This window comes from Heterocephalus glaber, unplaced genomic scaffold (genome assembly GCF_053883595.1).
Source record: "Heterocephalus glaber isolate CG9 unplaced genomic scaffold, H.glaber_assembly_v1.0 deba00001600, whole genome shotgun sequence".
NCBI lineage: Eukaryota > Metazoa > Chordata > Mammalia > Rodentia > Bathyergidae > Heterocephalus > Heterocephalus glaber.
The window spans coordinates 34,492,020-34,507,834 of NW_028258372.1; the positions used below are offsets into that span (position 1 = coordinate 34,492,020).

General features: G+C 39.8%; 1 long non-coding RNA gene across 7 annotated transcripts in view; it reads left to right on the forward strand.

The window, feature by feature from the left end:
- Positions 1-216: 216 nt before the first annotated feature.
- Positions 217-15,815, forward strand: part of LOC110344980 (uncharacterized) — a 168,525-nt gene continuing 152,926 nt past the window's right edge. For 6 of the 7 annotated variants that reach the window (XR_002387984.2, XR_002387989.2, XR_002387983.2 and 3 more), the window contains exons 1-3: positions 217-300; positions 7,574-7,870; positions 8,472-8,646. This is a non-coding gene — a long non-coding RNA (uncharacterized LOC110344980). Of the gene's footprint in view, positions 301-7,573; positions 7,871-8,471; positions 8,647-9,872; positions 9,952-15,815 lie in introns of all 7 variants that reach the window. The other variant, XR_015444206.1, reaches the window with a different exon arrangement.

Genomic DNA, 15,815 nt, shown 5'->3' on the forward strand with positions numbered 1-15,815 from the left:
CCATTACACTATTAAAATCGCGTTCCTTAAATATTGCAATAATCTTTTCCTCACTGAAATGATGGGATTTCCTCTTCCATTATTCTCATTGTCTTTTGAGCCAGATTTTACACCCTCTACAACTTGCTTCTCTTGAAAGCGTTTTCCCCGCCGGCCACGCACCTGCTGCTTCTCCCTGTGGTTCTGCTGCCTCCGCTCCTCTCTGCGCAGGCTCACGTTCTGCCCAGCGAATGACGTTCTTTCTTAAAGGCCCAACCGCTCAGCGATGACTCCAGATAGATTCCTTAACTGAACTTCAGCGTAAGTGAAATTGAACTCACTTTTTCTTTTCAGCAGCTTTTCTGTTTGGATTTTGTGTTTCTGCTAATGACTTCGTTGCAAAGTTTCTCCCAGTCACTCAGCCTGGGAGTCATCAATTTCTTCCCCACCTTCTCCTTTTCCTCTTTAAATCCTCTTGCGTTGTGTTACTAAATCCTGCCGATTTTTTTTTCTTTATTTTATGTCTTTGTCCTCGGAGTTGATCAACCACTTCTTTTATTTTCTCTTCCACCCTTCTCACTACAGTTGAGCCTTCATTTTGGGGAGACAGTCTCCGTGGGAAGCCATTTTGGTTGTTTGAGCTATTGAGCCTCGGCCCTCATCAGCTCACTGTTTTCCCGTAAGAGTAGAACCAGTGGTTGGAAGTGTCTAAAGGGTCGTGTCTAAATGACTCGGAACAACACTGGTAATGTTGAACTGTAGTCTAGGACGTGGGGAACATTCTTTGTGAGGGTTTAAAAAGAGCCTGACTGTCACTTATTTGACAGAGCAGGAAGCGAGCTTTCTCAGCCCAGGTACAATGGCACAGAATATGCTTACCAATTTTACTTGATAAAATTTTAAACTTTAATCTCATACTACCAACTAGGACTACATAACATAAGAGAATAAAAGTGTTGCTCGGATTGTAAGGGTAAAATCTATTGCTTCTCAGAAAGTTTCATTTTTTTCAGGTGGACTGCCTAGAATTGTTCCCTGGTTCTTAGGGACACTTTTGTGATGGGGTTTGCATTAATTCTTATCTTTCTAAGTCTTACAAATTCTTTTCTTCATAACTTATTGCATGCATGATATTAATTAAGAAAAATTTTAAGAAGAAATAAAATCATCCACAATTCCCAAACTGTCATAAATCATCTGCATTAAAATTTTCTAAGTTTCTTTTGAGTGAAATTAAAATAATTTTGTTATGCTTCCCTCTTTTGAGTGAAATTAAAATAATTTTGTTAAAACTAATAGTTTGGTATCTGAGACACGATAAGCACTTCGTAAATGGAAATTGACTTGAGTCTCAAAACTATGAATCATGAACATTTTTCTAACTGTACCTCTATGAAAGTTCTTTCCAGAACCGAGGCCTTCTTTCTCAACCACCCCGTAACTTCCACTGTATGTCCCATATACTTGACATGAATATTAGTCCTTTATTATATACATATCAAAGTCTAATTAAATCAAAGTGTGATTAGTTTCTGTGTACTACCAAGAGTTATATCTTTATTGAGAAAAGGGACGATGTCTTACACTTGAGTAGTAAGGCAGGCTTTCATAGATAAGTGGACAGGGTAAGCTGACGAAGACATCTGGATCAGAACTCTGGGAGAAAGAGAGGCTAGCATCATGAAGACCTACTGCTGTTTTTTGTCCTTTATGATGCACGACAGGGTAAAGGTTATTGATCTGAATCCAGGACTGTTCAACTCTTACTCTTCTCTATGACCAGTGATTTCTTCATGGATTTAACCTCCCCAGAATGAAAGTATGGTGCTTAACCATTTTTATTCTACGTTAGAACAGACAACATCCATCATTATTATGAATTTCTGATCTGGAGAGCATTCTAGTGAGCAATCCTGGTGCTTTGATGGAATAGGCAAGATCTCCTTGCCCTAAATCTTTGGGTTATAGTACCATAGTAGTTTTTTAAAAAAAATTTTGTAAGGGATTTAAGGGCATATTGGAAAGAAAAGACTTAAAGGAACATTAAGTAACTAATGGTGACAACACAAGGGCTACTACTGAATTACGACATCTTCTACTAACAATAAAAGCTTTTGGTTTTTGCATTATTCATTTCTCTATCCTTTGATTTTGAGTCTTTTTTTTTCCTTTGTTTTTTTTCCAAACAAGATCTCACTATGTAGTTCAGGCTGGCCTGAAACTCACTATGAAGCCTAGGCCAGCCTTGAACTCAAGGCAAGGCAATCCTCCTGCCTCAGCCTTCTGAGTGCTGGGATTACAGGCATGTGCCATCATTCCTGGCTTCAGTTCTGAGTCTTTGAGTAAGTCTGTACACTTTCCTAAGCAGACTTTCTTTTATATTTATAAGGCAACACTTTATAAGGCACACTTCAGTATGCATAAATTTTTCTGTGTTAAACAACGTTTTCTCCTCCCGCTGGCAGCAAGTACATCTGGCTGTGCACATCCTCTGACCGATAACATTATCTTAGTAGTAGATAAACCTAGAGCAAAAACATTTTGTACATAGATCAAAATCTGACATCAAACCTTGGAGGTGTTCACGGGATCACTGTAAAGTGTTTGCAGTGTTTCTAGCGTGTAGCTCTGGCTGAGAATCAGTGCATTAGAGAAGGTATCCCAGTCTCCCTGGGAGCGATAGTTCCTTGTTGTTACGCTTGATACTGTTTCTCAAGGGTGGCTGTTGGTTTCATATTCTTCACATTAGAAAATAGGTCTTAGTTTCCTTTACCAAACTGATGCTAATCATCTTTATTAAATGTGACCTCTTTGAGATACATAGTGACCATTAATAAAATAAATATGACCTTTAAATAAATATGTGTAGATGTTACTACAGTGAGGATTAATGAACACTGAATGAACTTTAAAATAAGAGGCTCTGAAGATTTTTGGGGGGACTGGTGAACTTTTGTTTTTGTTTTTGTTTTTTGTTTTTTGTTTTTGGTACCAGGGATTGAACTCGGGTCCTTGCGCTTGCAACGCAAGCAATGGAACCACTGAGCTAAATCCCTGGCCCAAACTTTTAAAATATGATCAGTTTTGGAGGTGGGAATATTTTAGATGAATTGCCCTCAAATTCATTTTTTTAAGCAATAAACTTCGCTTGCTGAACTTTTTCATAGAACTGAATATAGAAAATAGGTAAGGTGAAGGCTATTTTGGTGGACAGGGAAGAGCTGCAACCCCACCATTCCATCCATAACCCTTGGCACACAGCAGTCCCTGAGCCTTGCAATGGGGTCTGGGAGTTCTCAGAACACATTTAGGGAATCACAGTTTTGGATCCAGTCCTGAGATGCTGTTAAAATATAGCACACTAGCATATTAATTCAGCATTCTCATTGCATGTTAATTATACAAATGAATGGGTTTCACTGTGATATTTGCTTACGTGTATGTAACAGGCCTGTGTCATTTCCATGAAAGATTTTGATGAAAGCTGATAGAGGAACAAAAGCGGTACTCTTGTGGCAGTCAGTACAAAGGGGAAAATGTAAATATGATAAAAATAAAGCCCTGGCCTTGAATAAATTGCTTGAACCTGTTAATCTTGGTTTCTTCATCTGTAAAAAGAGAGGCTGCCCTAAAACAGTGTTTCCAAAACTTGCTTGATCTGAAGGTTTATCTGGTAGGCTTAGTAAAGACAGGGCTGTGGTCCTACCCCTCTTCAATCCAAAAGGGCTGTGGTCCACTTTATAGAATTATATCTCAAGAGAGTAAGCAAGTTTGGGACCATGTTGCCTTAGGCACTCTTCACTCTCATCATTTACCTTTTTATGATTCTATTTGGTTCTTCTTTCTTCCCTAACCTTTTGTGATTGTTAATCCTGATTTATCAGTCTCATTGGATCAAGAAAAGCCTAGTCAGTTAGGAAAGCACACTCCTGGGTGGATCTGGGCGGATCACGGAAGTGTGATGGTGGGTACTACACAGCCTATGGTCCCAGCCCACTTTTCTTTCCTTGCTCTGCCTCCTGGCTCCCATGAACTAAGCAGCTCTGTTCCTCCACATCCTCCTACCATGGTGTTTCTGCTTTGGAGCCAGCCAGCCAAGGACTGAAGCCATGAGCCAAAAGATTCTCCTTTAAGTTACAGTTGTGGTTATTTTGTCCCAGCAACAGGAAATGACTAATACACCTCTGCTACAGTAAGGGTGAAGCAACCCTGAAAAGCAAAAATGTAAACATGAATTTCATGATGGAATGCAGCAGTTACGGTGAGGAGTTTCACTCCCAGAGAACTTGAGCAAACAGCTGTCAGAAATCTCTGAGAATGGAGCAGAAACTAGGAAGTATTGGAAGATTATGTTTGAGGTTCAGCAAGCCATTAAAATGTTTCACAATGGAGTGGAATGTGTCCTGAATAATGACAGATGCATCTCCACGGCTCCAGATCTCATCAGTCTGAGGGTCCAGATGGCATCATATAATTTTTATTTTTATTAAATTCTTTTATTGGTACATTGTAGGTATACAACACAATTACATTTCTCATTGGGAATTGTACCTTTACATAATGCATCTTGGTTCTTATTTTTTCCCCATTCCTAGCCCTCCCTTCACCCCCTCCACCCTTCCCTATTTACAAAGGCTTTATTTCCATTTTTTCCATTTCTCATCATTTTTCCGTTCCCTTCTTTCCTTTCCACTGCCCCTCCCACTACCCCTACCCCTTTGGACCTTTTCTTCCTATTTTACATTTTCGATTATTCATTCTAATCATTGGTACATTTTAGGTATACAATATAATGACATTCATCATTGGAAATTTGCAGCTTTCCATAGTCTCTCTTAGTTCTTATTTTTCACCCTTGCCCAGCCCTCCCTTCAACCCCTCCAGTCCTCCCTATTTACAAAGATTTTGTTCCTATTTTTCCATTTTCTCATATTAATCCCATTCCCTTCTATTCTTTCCCCTAGCCCTCCCACTTTCTTCCCCTTTGCCCCTTTTCTTCCTATTTCACATTACCTATTATAATGTGAAATTATAATAGGTAATTTATTACCTATTATAATTATATAATTATAATTATATATATATAACTATATAATTATAATAAGGACTATTATAGATTTAGTCCTTATTTACACTTTCAGTTTCTCACACCAGAGAAACTATTCGGTATTTCCACATGTGTGTCCTATTTATTTCACTTAAGAGTATCACCTCAATGTGCATCCATTTAGCTATAAATGTCTCTAATTTCTCATTTTTTATGGCTGAGTAGTACTCCATTTTATTAAAAAACCACATTTTCTTTATCCAGTCTCCAGTTGATGGGCATTTGGGCTGTTTCCAAGTTTTAGCTATCACAAACTATGCTGCTATGAACATGGGCACACATATATCACTGTGGTATGATTCTTTTAATTCTTTGGGTAAGATCCCCAGCAGTGGAATAGTGGGGTCAAATGGGACTTCCAGTCCTAGTTCTTTGAGGTATCTCCATACTGATTTCCACAGTGGTTGCACCAGTCTACACTCCCACAAGCAGTGGAGCAGGGTTCCTCTTTCCCCACATCCCCACCAGCATTTGTTATTGATTGATTTCATGATAGCAGCCATTCTTTCTGGAGTGAAGTGGAATCTCAGCGTTGTTTTCATTTGCATCTCTCGAATGACCAGTGATGTTGAACATTTTTTCATGTATTTATTTACTATTTCTACTTCTTTGTCTGAGAAATGTCTGTTCATTTCAGATGCCCATTTTTGGATTGGGTCTTTAAATTTGGGAGGTCTGATCTTTTTAAGTTCTTTATAGATTCTAGATAGTAGACCTTTGTCTGAGGAAGAGCAGGTGAAGATTTATGAACAAAACCTCCGTTGCCCGTGAACTAGCACAAACAATCGACAAGTGGGATCTCTTCTTATCAAAAGGCTTCTGCACAGCAAGGGGAACCACCAGCAGTGTGAAGAGACAACCCACAATGTGGGAAAAAGTCTTCACCGGCATCATATAATTTTAAACATCTGTGTCTCCACATCTTACCCCTTTTGTGCTCCTGAGCTGGCTTATTCTCTCACACACTCTCTCTCCAGGTCTAGGAGTCCCTAGGTGGCATTTCTGACATATTCCTGTCCGTTTGTTGGGGATATAATAAGAGGCGACCTCATGTTCTGATGCTCTAATCCCCCAGCCCCGAATGCCCTCTGCTTGTAAAGCTGTATGCACCTTCCACCAGGAGAACATGATATGTGACAAATGTGCTATTCCCTGATGACCTCAGAGCACCTAACCCAAATCACATGACTGCATGAGGGGAGAGATGCCAAGTGACATCATCTCCTTTACTGCCAGGCATCTGCATGCAATCTTCCTTCATCCTTCAGTCCCAAACAGAAGTCCTCAGACAACTAACTTGCAAATCTCAGGGCTGTCCATTTTGCCAACATATTTGAATCTCAATTTGGGCTCAAGGTGAGAGAGCCACTATATATAGTTAGGTGGATTGATAACTAATTTGAAAACTCAGTCCCAGGGTGGAGCAATTAATGAATTAATATACCCTGTGGGAGGTGTCTAGGGGCTTGCTCAAGGACTTTATTCTTTTCAACATTTTTATTACTGAATTAGTTTGAGGATGGAGCTGTCAAGCTAATCACAGTTCCAGATGGCACAAAGCTGAGAGGGACAGAAAATACAGTGGATGGCAATATCAGAATCAAAAAGACACGGAAAGATTAGAATGCTGATCTGAATCTAAAAGACAAATTTTAGTAGGAAGGAAATGTAACACTGCATCAGCACTGATATGAGCTACAATGCTGATATTTACATTTTACCATGGAATACTTTCCTTAAATACGATTTTACCAGAATTCTCATATGTAAGAACAAACCTGTTCTGGCTGATGTAGGAGTGGAGGAACCGAGGAGCCTCTCCCTTCTACTCTTTTTCTCTCTCCATGGCCTCTGAGATGTTCTCTGGAGCATAGTTTGAAAATTTTGGGGGTCTGAGTTAGTGGAGCAAGGGATTGTGGGGAGAAGGGAGGGCTGAACATGGCCGAGGGCATCAAAGATGAAGAAACCTCATCAATTTTGGTTCAAGGCAGACTCGGTATGAACCAATGGTATGATATGTTCCTTTCCCCAGGATAGTGATTGTATTTAGGATGAGGTAGTGGACATAGAACAGTGAGAGCACAGAATGTACCTCTGCAGGGTAATTGACATGGAACTCTGTGTCCTCATCATACTGGGATCATCTGGAAGTTAGGATTTTGCATCTTTTTTTCATTACCACTTTATCATTTTATCATATGTCTTTTCCCTATTGTTAGATTTTATGTTTGATGGCTGTATACTCTGCCACAATGTAATGGTACGATCATCTATGTAACCATCCTCTCACTGTCGGGGGATTGGGCTGGGGCTGCTGCACAGGCAGCGCAGGACCCTATGTGTAGAGATTAGAATAACTGCAAAACACCGCTCCTCTTACTTTTTTTTTTTTTCCTAGATATCAAACCTCACCCACCACTAGGCAACTGATCTATAACTGAGTTATATCCCCAGTCCTCTCATTTGTTTCCTATTCTTTTTCTTTAGGGCTGCCTGCCGTTCAGACCTCTAAGACATCGTCTTTTTGAAGACTTCTACCAACAGATCTCGCTGAGAAACAATATGAAATAAAAAATACTTTTTCCTCTAGGATTTTTTTAGTAACCCAAGGGTGCTGTGTTTTCTTCTTGGTCTGCGTGATAAGAAGAGTAACAGCTAAGGACAGTAGCACACATGTGTAATTCCAGAGGCTAAAGCAGGAGGATTGCAAACTTGAGTAGAGCCTGGGCAATTTAGAAGCTTAGCAAGACCCTGTCTCAAAACAGAAAACAGAAGAAGGAAGAGGTGGGTATGTAGCTCAATGTGAAGACCCTGGGTTCAATCCCCAGTACTGCAAACAGAACAAAACAAAACAAAACAAAAATTCCCAGACAACCAACCAACCAAACAAATGAAAAATCCACAAAAATGAAGCAATAAGAATACTCCATGAACTTACAGTTCCCAGTGTGGTTTACACAACACACAAACTGATAACTGTGGATCTCCCTCTGGGACTATCATGTTAGCTTCCATGTTATCACTCAGCTCTGACCTTGTTCAGTACTTAGTTTCCTACGTGAAAAAAATGAGTGATTTAGATGAATCCTTTCAATGTGGAGGTTTCACTTTTCTATCATGGTTTCCAGTCAGTGGAGGACATAATTTTAGCGTTGCAGGTGATGATATCTAGCACATCATCTTATACTCAAATCCATCCACTCTGTGCTAGGCAAGCTCCCCACAGTTTTCAAAACATGGTCCAACAGTGGCTGGGTTCCCCTAATGCTTTAAAGACTTCCACACAGTCAGAATAGTTTCTATAATATTAAGGTGATGTGGTGATTCCGCTTTTAATTTCTTCCGCATGTGCTGAGTATAAGAAGTTTTTTTGCTTTGTTTCCAGATACCACACAGCAATTACCTCTTATGAAACTACTTTTTGGTATAGATGCTAAAGAAAACTATTCACAATTCTCTGGAAATACTGAAATGTTCTTCTTTTTGCCAAAAGCATATCCTTAGGAGGTCAAATCTTCTTTATATTTCAACCAAAAATAGCAGATTGGAAGCAAAACCAGGTATGAGAATGTTTTAATTTCTAATATAATATGGTATTTTAATACAGTGATTTGTACAGTAAGTACTGTTTTTTTAATACAACCCTGACATAAATAACTTACAAACAAAGATCCTCAGGGTCCTGGATCAAAAAGCTTGAGAATGGGTGTGTAAAACATTATTAAAGTAGCCAGTCTTCCTTCAGGATGGTGGCGGCCACTCCTCTCTTGAGATCCCTTACTTTCCTGCCTTCATTTATGCCATTGTGAAGGGTGATGAGGAAGGCCCATTGACATTTGAAAGTAATGCCCTGTGAATTCTTTTTTTTTTTTTTTCGGTACCGGGGATCGAACTCGGGACCTTGCACTTGAAAGGCAGGTGCTGGAACCACTGAGCTAAATCCCTGGCCCCAGAGTTTTTTTCTTTTTTTTTGGTACCAGGGACTGAACTTGGGTCCTTGTGCTTGTGAGGCAGGCGCCGGAACCACTGAGCTAAATCCCCAGCCCCTAATTCTTATATTTGATTCTTTTGGAGCTATGACATGATGCTCTTTCATGGAAATTTTCCTTTAAATTTTATTTCCATTAAGGGCATTCTTTAGACAATTCACACAAGAATCAAATGCTAGAATAATTGTTAGGTTGCAAAGGAATAAATATAAAATATGGGGGATGGAAAAGAGGAGGATTGGAGGCTAGGATAAGAGTAATAGGCATTATGAGACTTTCAAGATGCAAGAAAAGAGAGGGTTCTCACCACCCCTTTGTGCTCCCAAAATGAGGGTGCAGGAAGGACAGGTGTCACATATTCATGATGGTTGGAGGAATCCCTTAGGAAAGCAGAATTAAGTTTTCTATGGATGACTCTATGTTGTATTGTTGTCATAACCCCGAACTCAGAGCCTTTGCACTGAGTTACATTCTCAGCCCAAGTTATTTTTTATTTTGAGACACGGTCTCCCTGTGTTGCCCAGGCTGGGCTTGAACTTGCGATCCTCCTGTCTTAGGCCTCAGGGTGATGGGATTACAGGCATGTGCCACCATGCCTGGCTTTGTATTGTTTTTTATTTCTGAAAATGAGCCAGGATCTGATCACAAAAGTCTAATGATGTACTCCAGTGAAGGCTCCATTCATGATGGCTGCAGCAGAGCCCACAGCTGTCAGGTGAAAGCCAAATGCCCCCAAGTCCCTGCATTCACTTGGAAATAACTCATCTGTTAGACCACTACACTCTGCTCTCTCAAAGGTAATCTTTTAGCCACAATGAATATTGAAGAGAAGAGAAGGCAAGGGACAGAAGGAGAGAGTATACCAAGAATTAGAAGGTTTGTACTTTTGTATAACTTCCTAATGAATTTGCTGGTAATTCTTGCCTTGCTGAGCTCCCGATCCTGCCCAACTGTCTTTAAAAACTTTTCCAAGACCATAGCCCTGTGTTTATCTGACTCAGCATGAAGGTACCGATCACCCAGGTAAGGAAGACCGAGGCTGATTTTTACCCCTGCTAGAGAGCAGGCAGCATTAGAAGGGACGCAGTGGCTTTTAATCAATGCCACAGGCATAACTCAGGCCCCTTCATTTCCAATCAGGTCACCAGTAATGAGATCCAGAACCTTTCCCCAGGGTTAGTCCCTAGCATTAGAGTCAGGCTCACTGAAGTTTGGGCCCATCAGATGGAACATATGGAAAGAGAAGGTGACAGCCAAAACTTTAAGCAAATGCCAGAAGAGTTACATGAGGGTTACCTTGGAGCAAGGTTAGAAGTAGTGCAAGGTTACTGTGACATACAGCCACATGTAAAAGGGTCCAAGGATCATTATTTTATACACAGATTCTTAGGGAACCGGGTAAAATATAGCCTAGAATTCATTCATCACACACTCATTCATCTATGGAGTCACTCATCCACTCATCCATGTACTTTTATTATACTCCAAGTCCTCTCCCTCCATCTTTTCATCATATTTGAGTGACAAAATTCAACTTGGCTGAGCCTTGTTGTGGATTTTCTACATGACCACACCATCCTGCTAGAGAAAGTCGCACCATAGGTTAGATGAGTGTTGTCACGGGCTCATGGAATTAACCGCAGTGTTTCCTGAAACATCCTATTGCTGTGATCAAATAAGCCTGCCAACCTCTGCAATAACTCTTCAGACCTTTCCATTTGTCTCTAATCTCTTACAGCAACTCCTCCAAGACACTACCCACACTTTCTAAGATCATCTGGTTTATTTCTCAGAAAAATCCTTCAGATGGGAATTATCTGGACCTCCTGCACCTGAACCACATCAAGATTCAGCCTTCCTTCCTTCCTCTCAGGCAAAGGAGGTCTTAAAATCCTCCCACCTGTGGGCCTCATTCTCTAGTGTTTTCAGAAAATGTACCCAGGCATTCATCTTCTATTTTTGTGTTAATTGCCCTACTGATTGTCCCCAAACCCACTTCTACCCAGTGTTTTAGGGAATGGCACATGTATCCAGTATGCAACCCAGAAGCTCTCGAGTCATCTTGGATTCAGTTTTATCTTTAATACCCAATTGTTCATCACAGTTTGTCATTTTCACCTATTCTTCACATCCACCTGCCCCCTTCATTTGTCTCGCCAGTGCCTTCAATTTATTCTCCCTAATGATCCATCGTTTCTCAACCCTGCCTTGCTCCTACTTTAAACATTTCTTAAATTGCTTTCCATAATTTCAGAAAGCTGATAGCTTTTAGATTGGGGTGGAAGGCCTGTCTTTCATTGTGCTCTTCCTGATTTCCTAAGTGCCAGTCACGCTGGCCACGTCCTCCTTCAGCACGGGCCTTGGCACCTGCTGTCCTCTCAGTCTAGAAAGCACTTTGATTCCGCTTTGCCTGGTAAACACTTCCTTCATTTCTGGCTTAAGTGACACTTTTTCAGAAGCTTGCCTCAGACAATATCAATTCTCCATTAGAAGGTTTCACATGCTTTTTCTTTATATGACATATCGCAGCTGCCGTTTTATATTTAGTCATGTAATTACTTAATATCGTCTCTGTCCTCACCAGCCCAGAAATTCACTTGGGCAGGGACCACTTCTGCTTTTGCATTGCGTGCCTGAAATAGTGACAGTCAGGAAGTAGGTACTCCATAAATATTTATTGAATGGATATGGATTGAATAAATGTTCAGGGAACTGATTTAGATGCTCTAGGGCATGGGTTCTCAAATCTTAACATCCAAAGGATCTGGAGGCTTGTTAAAGTGCAGGTTTGGGGCCTCCACACCAGAATTTCTGATTCAGTAGATCTTGGGTATCATATAAAAACTCACATTTCTAACAAGTTCCAAGGTAATGTGCATGTGGTTAATCTAGGAATCTCAATTCGAGAACTGTAGCTTTAAGGAATTGAACACATGATTATGATATGATTACTATCACCAAGGAATTTGCAATTTTATTCTGGGCACAAATAGTAGATAAGAGATATTTGAGTAAAAAATACTATTTAAAAATTGTGGAAGTCATAAGTAGAAAATATATGACCTGACCTTGTCTACCCTTGATGTTCACAATTGATTGCTCTATCAACTTTAGGGCTAATGTTTTCTATTAGTGTTTATGGTGAAGAAAGATCATTTCAAACTGAAATGATTATAAAAATAGTGTAGAGAGCTGGGGATGTATTGCGGTGGTAAAGTGTTTGCCTGGTATGTGCAAAATCCTGGGTTTAATCTCTAGCACACATCCACCACTGCCCAAATAATTCATACAATATAAAGTGGATTAAGGACATTTAAGGACTAATAGGTTGAGTTCTTCAAGGAGAGTAGGATGCAGAAATATGTGGAAGAGGGACAGTTAGAGCAACAGCAGCAGGGAGAGGAAACAGTCTGCCCAGAGTCAAAGAGAAAGAGGTAATTTAGCTGGAACCTAGGATTCATGTAAAAGAATAATATAGAAATGGGCAGGAAATGGAGAGAAGAGAGGAAGGCTTTGAGAAGTGAAAGAACAATGTAAGATGGGCTGGCAGCATGTTCGTGGGTGTGTGACCAAATCATATCTATCGCGCTTTCGTTCCCTGTCTACTATCTGCCTCATTTAGGGAGGAATGATACTACCGGGAAAAACAAAGGCTCCTGTCGGGCAGCAGGTATTCCAAGTAATATTTGCTCCGTAGTTATCAGTACAGTCTCCAGTATGATGTCCACAGACCCTGACTGGTAGCATTAAAATGTCAAAGTTTTTGTAGTGCTTAGTTTTGGGTGATAAAAGCGAGTCCCAGTACAAGTTATTACAGTCTACTAAGACTGTACTTTTTTTTTCAACAAAAGATGGGACAAATATCATAGTTGTCTAAATAGAGTCCACAGTTTTTGCACCAAACTGTATTCAGAAATAAGTTGCAAAACATTCAGAGAGGCTGACGAACGTGCATGGCTGAAGGCATCATGACCTCATTCGCAGGGAAGTCCTGTGGTTCTGAGCTGATGGACTCTCACGTGCCTCCATCAAAGTCACAGTGTCAAGCCTGACACTGCCCAGTTGTCTTCCGAATCCACTGCCTCCAGAAAACACAGATGTGGCCTTTAGACTTTTATGCAGGAGTCACTCTTGGCTTTAAAATGGATTACTTTACCAACAGGATTGTCTTTCAGTATCCTGAAATACAGTTTTGGGTCACTTCCTTTGTGTAGAACTGAAATCTACAGAATGGAATTAAATAAATTTACGTTATAGATATTTTATTTCATACAGTTGTTCTGGTTATATGGTAAACATGATGCTACAATATTTTCCACATGTTTTGTGTTCATTCCAATAAGCTAAGTAGGAATTTTTTTCTCTGAAAGACCTAAAAAAATGATCATCCAATGACAAGCATGAAAGCATTATTTAAAATTTTGGGCCTTCCACATAGCTCCTTTTTGAAGATAACAATTTGTCTGATGTATAAACTCCCCCTGATGAGTTCCAATTTTGTTCCAACTTAAAAAAGCAGTGAATGTACAATCATGGAATACTATTTAATAATAAAAAAGAATGAAACCTTATCCTTTGCAGCAACATAGATGGACCTGGAGAACATGAGATTAAGGGACATAAGCCAGACACAGAAAGACAAGTACAACATGACTCCACTTACACATGGGATTTTAAAAATCTGCTCTCATGTATTGAGTAGAATAGGAGTCACCAAAGTCTGGGGAGTAGAGGGAGGAGGAGGTTAGAAGATTCTGATTAACAGGTATAAAGACATGGCTAGAGAGGAGAAACTTATTCTTGTGCAATATCACACACCAGGATGATTGAAGTTAACAATAGTGTATCATATAAATCAAAATGGCTAGAGGAGAAATTTTTGAATGTTCTCCTCACGAAAACATAATAAATATTGGAGATGATAGAAAATCTAAATATCTTGAGTCGATTATTTAGCAAAGTGTCCATGTACTAAAATATCACACCGTACCCCATACATATGTTCAATTATTATATTTCATTTAAATGTTTTTAAAAATAATTTTTATTTATTTATTTTTATTTTTTAAATTTTTATTTATTTTTTTGGTACCGGGGATCAAACTCAGGTTCTTGTGCTTGCGCAGCAGGAGGCGAAACCACTGAGCTAAAGCCCCGGCCCTAAAAATGATTTTTAAAAAACAGTGAGCATTGAGCAGCAACAACAGTTCTGACCACTATCTAGACTTTTCCTCTTCTCTCTTAGCTGTCATGGGGTCAGAGGAGAAGAGACATTTTCTGCTTTGTTTAGCAGGAGGCAGTGTTTCGGGATTTTTCTCTTCTAATCAGGATAGCTTTCTATTTATTTCCTTTTAAAATTCACATGCCATATCTGATCAAGTTTCACTGAGATTAAAAAGGCCAACACTATTTTCATACTTAAAAAATGCCACAGAGAGGCTTCATTTAGTTCAAATTATGCACACACAAAACCTTTGGATGTTGTACAGCACGTGTTGTCTGTGACATCTTATTTGTCACCTCACTCCATCATGTTTCACGCTATTTCAGTACTATTCTCTGTGCCAGTGTTTTTCCTCTTAAGGTTACTGGCCCCATACATTCTGGGTCAGGGCCATGGGATTCTTTTGTGGGCTTCTACCTGTGCCTGAGCATAACACAGCCCATGAGATGGATTTGGTGGATTTAAAAAAAAAAAGTACTTGAAATTTTAGGCTATTTGTTTCCTATTGGAGAATCAGGTAATAAGTAAGAACTGAAAACTCAGTAGCTAAAATAGTGCTTTTTCATTTTGGTTTTCTTTTTGTGAATGAGACATTATGATGGATTCGAGCATTTAAAATAGACCCATAGTCCTGTTAGCAAGGAAAATGATAATCATACACTATCAAAAAAATATTGTGAGAACAACAAAAGGCTATCCTAGCAAATAAATAGGCTGTGTAGCATAACACATAAAGAAAAATAGATGGTATTTACTTTGTCTTAGAACCGAGGCAAGACAATGCATGGGGCCATGACAAGAACTTAATATTCGTGTGCTGCACACCCTGAAATTGTGTTGAAGCTCACCATCCCCCACCTCCTTGGGGCTGTTTGGAGATGGGGTCTTGGGGAAGTAGCTAGGGCTAAATGAGGGCATAAGGGTGGGTCTATGGGCTGTTCTCTGTTGTTAGTAACAACATTAAAGATTGGGTAAGTTATAAAGGAAAGACTGCCTTGGATCCTGGTGCTGAGGTCAAGGTCAACGGGTTGCGTCTGGTGAGGCCTTGTTGCTAGCAAGTTCTGAGGCTGCACAGTGCAGCACATGGCAGAGTGGTGCTCAGGTGTACACGTGTTTCTTTTGTTCTCTCTCCTGCTTCTTATATTCAGTCATGGGGTCTTCACCATAGTGACTATATCTAATCTTAGTCCTCTACAGGGCCGCTCCTCTAAACGTAATAGTTGAATCAAGTTTCTACCGTCTTAGTATTTTATAATTTTATATTTTACATTTCAACAAATGAAACCTTGGGGGACAAAAACCACGTCCAAAGCAAAACAGAGAAAAGGCACCAGAAAGATCCTTCTCTTTCTCTCTCTGAACCTCAATTTTAGACTTCTAGACTCCAAACTATGAGAAAATAGAGTTTTGTTGTTTAAGTCATCCAGTTTGTGGTATTTTGTTATGGCAGCCCTAGAAGGCTAACACACACACACACACACACACACACACACACACACACACACACACAAATTAC